General features: G+C 44.6%; 1 non-coding gene across 1 annotated transcript; it reads left to right on the top strand.

Annotated features, from left to right (window-relative positions):
- Positions 1-953: 953 nt before the first annotated feature.
- On the top strand, positions 954-1,022 carry Trnaa-cgc. Its single transcript has one exon. It is a non-coding gene; the product is annotated as a tRNA-Ala (tRNA).
- Positions 1,023-6,129: the final 5,107 nt, after the last annotated feature.

Raw genomic sequence — 6,129 nt, 5'->3', positions numbered from 1 at the left:
AGTTCAAGTCCCAGGACTGGAAAAATAAAGTTCACCCTCATTCTCCCTGTCCCCAGCACATGTAACTGGGCTGTTTATCTTGTTTAGAACAGCCATAAAGTTTCTACCTATCTTTGTGAAACCTTTAAAATTGTGGTAAGACATACATAATATAAAAAACACTATTTTAATTATGCATGGTGTCACACAACCATTACCATAACATACCATAATATGGGCCCACGAAAACTGTACCCATGTGTTTCCCTCCTGCCTTCCAGTTACTTTGTTGCTTCTATCCTAGGACACTCAAATAAGTGCGGTCATGTAATGCTTGTTCTTTTGAGTCTACCTGTATTTGTCAAGGTGTTCCAGAAAAACACAACCACCATACACAGAGGAAGAGCTTCACTAGGAGGGATTGGCTTGTTCAGTTGCAGAGTCTGAGATGTCGGCCACGTGGGAACTGGAGACCAAGGAAAGCACATGGGTATGTGTAATTCCACTCTGAGTCTCAAAGCCCGGAAACTCAGGGAGCTGATGGTGTAAATCAGTGTAGCTACAGGAATATTCACCTCAGCCTTAACTGCACTGTCTTCACATGATCCTTTAATGACCTCATAAGCTCCAGGCAAAGACCAACTGCCTTTCTCAGCAAATGTGGGATTAACACACCACTGCTCTTCCCTAGAGCCCGATGGCTGAATTTAGAGTATAAAGTGTTAGACTGCCACCTACTGGTTCTCCACCAATACACACAGGCAAGAAATGGAGAATGGGGAAGTGGCCTCCTTTATTGGGTAATCTCCCAGAGGATACCAGAGTAAACTTGAAGAACGGAATGTAGAAATGTTTGCTGTGGGTGCCTGGCACTATAATTCAACCTCTAAATTCTAGAAGGATTCTCGAGCAAGCCAACAATATACTAGTACTGTGGAATGATAACACATGCCTTAAGACTTAAGAGACGGCTGGGTAGGTGGCTCAGTGGTAGAGCGCTTGCCTCGCATGCAAGAGGCCCTGGGTTCGATTCCTCAGCACCACATAAGCAGAAAAAGCTGGAAGTGGCACTGTGGCACAAGTGGTAGAGCGCTAGCATTGAGCTGAAGGAACTCTGAGGAACAGAGTTCAAACCCAATAGCTAGGGAAAAAAAGGCAAGAGAATTTCTCAAACAGAGCAAATCTAGTTCTAGTTCAATAGTTGTTGACTCAGCTGTTTTCCCAGAGGGGGCCTGTAGAACCAGGGGAGCCCAACTCAAGCTGAAGAGAACTATTTCACTCACAGTTAACACCGATCCACCTGCTCTCTTGTGTGAGGAAGGATTAGCTGCAGGGTATGAAGAGATTTTTCTGCTGGAATTCTGTGTGATTGTCCTAAAGAGTTTTTGTCATTCTGTAGGACTCAGAGACCAATGTGCCACCATGCTATCCCATAAGGTGACTGAAGGATTGACTCTCAGTGACCACTAGCCACAAGTGACTACTTTAAATTTGAAATTAACCAGCCTGGCCACTTGTGTCTCAGACCTGTAATCCTAACCACTCTGGAGACTGAGAGCTGAGAATCATTGTTCAAAGCCAGCCCGGGCAGGCTATATATCTCCAACAGACTCCCTGAAACCTGGAGGTAAAGCTGTGGGGCTCAAGTGGTAGAGCATTAGCCTTGAGCAAAAGAAGATCAGGGGAAGTGGGCCCAAGTCCTGAGTTCAAGCCTCAGGAACAGCACCAAAAAAAAAAGGAAGGAAGGAAAGAAGGAAGGAAGGAAGGAAGGAAGGAAGGAAGGAAGGAAGGAAGGAAGGAAAGAAGGAAGGAAGGAAGGAAGGAAGTGACCAATCTGAATTGGGCTATACTGTATGTGTAAACTATTGCAAGATTTCAAAGACCTACTATGAAAAAGAGAGTATCAAATATCTTGATAATTATTTATATTAATTAAATATTGATGTGATAGTATTTGTGGCAAATGCAATGAAATAAAACACTTTAGGGCTGGGAAGGTGGCTCAGTGGTAGAGCACTTGCCTTGCATGCATGAGGCCCTGGGTTTGATTCCTCAGCACCACATAAGCAAAAAAAAAACAAAACCACATTATTTAAATTAAATATTTGAGCCAGACACATGTGGCTCATGCCTGTAATACTAGCTACTCAGAAAGATGAGATTTGAGAATCCCAGTTTGAAGCCAGCCCTGGCAGGAAAGTCCAGGAGACTCTTTTTTTTGGGGGGGGGAGGTCCGGTTGTGGGGCCTGAACTCTGGGCCTGGGCGCTGTCCCTCAGCTCTTCAGCTCAAGGCTAGCACTCTACCACTTGAGCTTTTTTCTTATGTGGTGCTGGGGAATCGAACCCAGGGCCTCATGCATGCAAGGCAAGCGCTCTACCACTGAGCCACTTTCCCAGCCCCTAGGAGACTCTTTTCTCCAACTAATCAGCAAGTTGGAAGTGAAGCAGTGGCTCAAGTGGGAGAGCCAGCCTTGAGCAAAAAAAAACAAAAAACAAAAAAACAGCCCAACAAGAGCATGGGGCCTTGAATTTGAGTCCTAGTGCTGTCACACACACAAAAATTATATATCTCGCTAGGCACTGGAGCTCATGCCTGTAATCCTAGCTACTCAGGAGGCTGAGATCTGAGGATCACAGTTCGAAGCCAGCCCAGGCAGGAAAGTCCATGAGACTCTTTTCTCCAATAAACTACTCAGAAAAGGCCAGAAGAGGCACTGTGGCTCAAGTGATAGAGCACTAACCTTGAGCAGAAGAAGCTCAGGGACAGTGTCTAGGTCTTGAGTTCAAGACCCAGGACCGACGAAAAATATATATATCTGAGTGCTTACTCGCTGTGTTCTTAGCATTACCTAGTAGGTGCATTATGTTATGATATTTAGGCACACTGGATTTTATTTACTCATCATAAAAAAATTACTAGATATAATATTATCATTCCTTTTTACAGACCAGGAAACAGACCAATGCCCCATAGTTAGGGAGTGACCATGGCTGGCCTTGAACTCAGAAACTTGGGACTCCAGAGGCAAGGCCTACCACACCGCTCAGGCTTTCTGCAGGGCCCTCCGTGGGCCTGCTCTCTGGAGGCCCTTTCCTTTGTCTTGTTTCCTGTGTAGTCATATGGCTTTGTCACCGTCCTTTTTCCTGCTCAGTAGGACTGTCTTGATATAAATTCTGTAGTTAGTTTAAAAAAAAATTTCACTCCTAGCCCCATATTAAAGAACACATTTGGAGGAGGAATGGTATAGAGAAGTAGAATATTTTCTCCAATTACTCCTTCTAATTTGTCCATCTTGGCTTTCAGTGTCTAGAGTATAAAATTTCTCAGACATCATAAATCCTTGAGCAAGTGCTCTAAAAGGTTTCAGACAAAAACAGATTTTCCAGATTTGCCTGGAATGTTGTAGCTTTGTGCAAAGAAGGAACATTCTCTTCATATGAAAGCACAGGGTCAAATTTCTGGGAGCCTCCAATCCTTTTACTTACTATATATGTGCACAGGAAGTCAAAACACATGTACACAGCGCAGGTACACACAAGCACACGTGTGCACACAGGCACACAGAAAGGCATTTGGTATCTCTGTTACAAGCAATCTACCAGCCTTTATCTCTGAAGTCATTACTCCAGAGTGAATTCCTATGATCCCCGTGTCTAATCGCTTCCTGCTTTGTGTCTAATTGTTTTGGTTTTCTACAGTTGTGAAGTTCCAAGAAACTTTTAGCAGAGTCTAGCAGAGCAAACTCCAAACCAGTTGTGTGTTAAATAGACATTTTTTCTATTTCCAGCAGAGAAAAATGAGATTTTAGAAGACTTAGCCACCATCTACTAGTCATTCATCTATGTACCATCCATTTACCTACCTATCATCCATCTACCCATCCATCTATCCATCCATCCATCCATCCCTCCCTCCACTTCTCCATCCAGACACCTACCATCCATCTATCCTTCCTCCTTCTTCCCTCTCTTTTTCTCTCTAACCAGCCACCCATCAATCCAAATATCTATCACTTATCCACTCATCTACCATCCATCCTCCTACCTACTATCCATTCATCTATCCATCCATCTAACCTCTTATCCAGCTAAACACTTACCATCTCTCTATGTATTCATGCATCCACTCATCTTTATCCATCTGTCCACGCATCTATCCATCTACTCACTGAGTCACCATCCATCTACCTATCTAACCCATCTGCCGACCATCCATCCACCTACCCATAGCAGGAAGTAGAGAGTCAATAGTAAGAAAGGTAGAATACCCCCCCCTTCCTTTTCAGCCATGCTTCTCTACCATTCATGGCCTCCTGCCTGAAAAAAAAAAAAAAGGAAAGGTAGAACAAACTTTACCTCAGAGAACTTGTCCCCTCATAGAAAAGGCAAACAATTGCTGGGTGTTGGTGGCTTAAGACTATAATCCTAGCTATTCAGGAGGCTGAGATCTGAGGATCACAGTTTGAACCCAGCCTCCACAGTAAAGTCTGTGGGCCTTTTTTTTTTTGCCAGTCATGGGGCTTGAACTCAGGGCCTGGGCACTGTCCCTGAGTTTTTTTTTTTTGTTCAAGGCTAGCACTCTACCACTGTGCCACATTCCCAATCTCTGTGAGACTTTTATCTATATTAAACTACTAAAAAAAGATGGAAGTGGAGCTGTGGCTCAAGTGGTAGAGCACTAGCCTTGAGCAAAAGAAGCTTAGGGATGGGGCTGGGAAGGTGGCTCAGTGGTAGAGCGCTTGCCTTGCATGCATAAACCCTTGGGTTCGATTCCTCAGCACCAAATGAACAAAAAAAAAAAAGCCAGAAGTGGCGCTGTGGCTCAAGTGGTGGAGCGCTAGCCTTGAGCTGCAGAGCTGAGGGACAGCGCCTAGTCCCCCTCCCCCCCAAAAAAGAAGCTTAGGGACAGTGCCCAAGTCAGAGTTCAAGCCTTATGACTGGCACAAAAAGAATGGAAAGAAGGAAAGGAAGGAAGGAAGGAAGGAAGGAAGGAAGGAAGGAAGGAAGGAAGGAAGGAAGGAAGGAAGGAAGAGAAGAAGAGAAAGAAGGAAAGAAAGGAACTAAAAAGCAAATGGCAACTTCATATGGTGATAAGTTCTATGTGGGGACTAATAGAATGCTGAACTAATAGAATGCTGACCAGCTTTACCTGGTCAAGGAAGTCTTCCATTGGACAGGTTCTGGTAGAGAAAGGAAATGGTCAGTCTAGCCAGAAAGAATCTGAAGTGTAGTGACCTTGAAAATGTCAAAAGCCTGCAGTTTTTGGAAAGAGATGTTAAATCTTGATAGACTACAGGAAGTCTGGTGAGCATGCAGGATCTAGGGTGATAACCATAGCATGCAAAATATCACCCAGGGATTTTCAGAAGAGTGAGGAGTTCCAATTTTATCCAAAGCTGAGTGGAAAGCAACTGAGCACTTTTAAGCAGGGAGACCCACTCAAACTTACCTATTTTAAAGAGACCTATCTTGTTGCAAGGTAGAAAGTTTAGGGAGACAGAACACAAAGGCCAAAAACTTTTCCTATCACTGAATACCCATTAGCCTCTTTGTTTCTCTTTTCTTATTCTTAGTGCTAGACCTGGGGCTTGAACTCAGGACCTATGCTCTCTCCCTGAGCCTCTCTGTGTTCAAGGTTAGCACTCTACCCTTGAGCCACAGCACCACTTCCTGCTTTCTCTGTGTATGTGGTACTGAGGAACTGAACCCAGGCTTTATGCATACTAGGCAAGCATTCTACCATTAAGCCACATTCCCAGCCCTTATGCAGTGTTTTGAAGATAAGAGTCTCTCAGACTTTTCTGCCTAGACTGGCTTAGAACCATGATCTTCAGATCTCAAATTCCCTGAGTAGGTAAGATTATAGGCATGAAACTTTTTTTTTTGGGGGGGGGGTCCGGTCGTGGGGCCTGAACTCTGGGCCTGGACGCTGTCCCTCAGCTCTTCAGCTCAAGGCTAGCGCTCTACCACTTGAGCCACAGCGCCATTTCCGGCTTTTTTCTTTTTTCTTATGTGGTGCTGAGGAATCGAACCCAGGGCCTCATGCATGCAAGGCAAGCACTCTACCACTGAGCCACCTTCCCAGCCCCAGGCATGAATCATTTTTACCTCTTGACATTACTGTCCCCAGGTAAACACAACTGTGGGTTC

Source organism: Dipodomys ordii, unplaced genomic scaffold (assembly GCF_000151885.1).
Source record: "Dipodomys ordii isolate 6190 unplaced genomic scaffold, Dord_2.0 Scaffold24, whole genome shotgun sequence".
NCBI lineage: Eukaryota > Metazoa > Chordata > Mammalia > Rodentia > Heteromyidae > Dipodomys > Dipodomys ordii.
The sequence above is the reverse complement of the archived record's forward strand: the minus strand, read 5'-3'. Positions and strand labels throughout refer to the sequence as shown.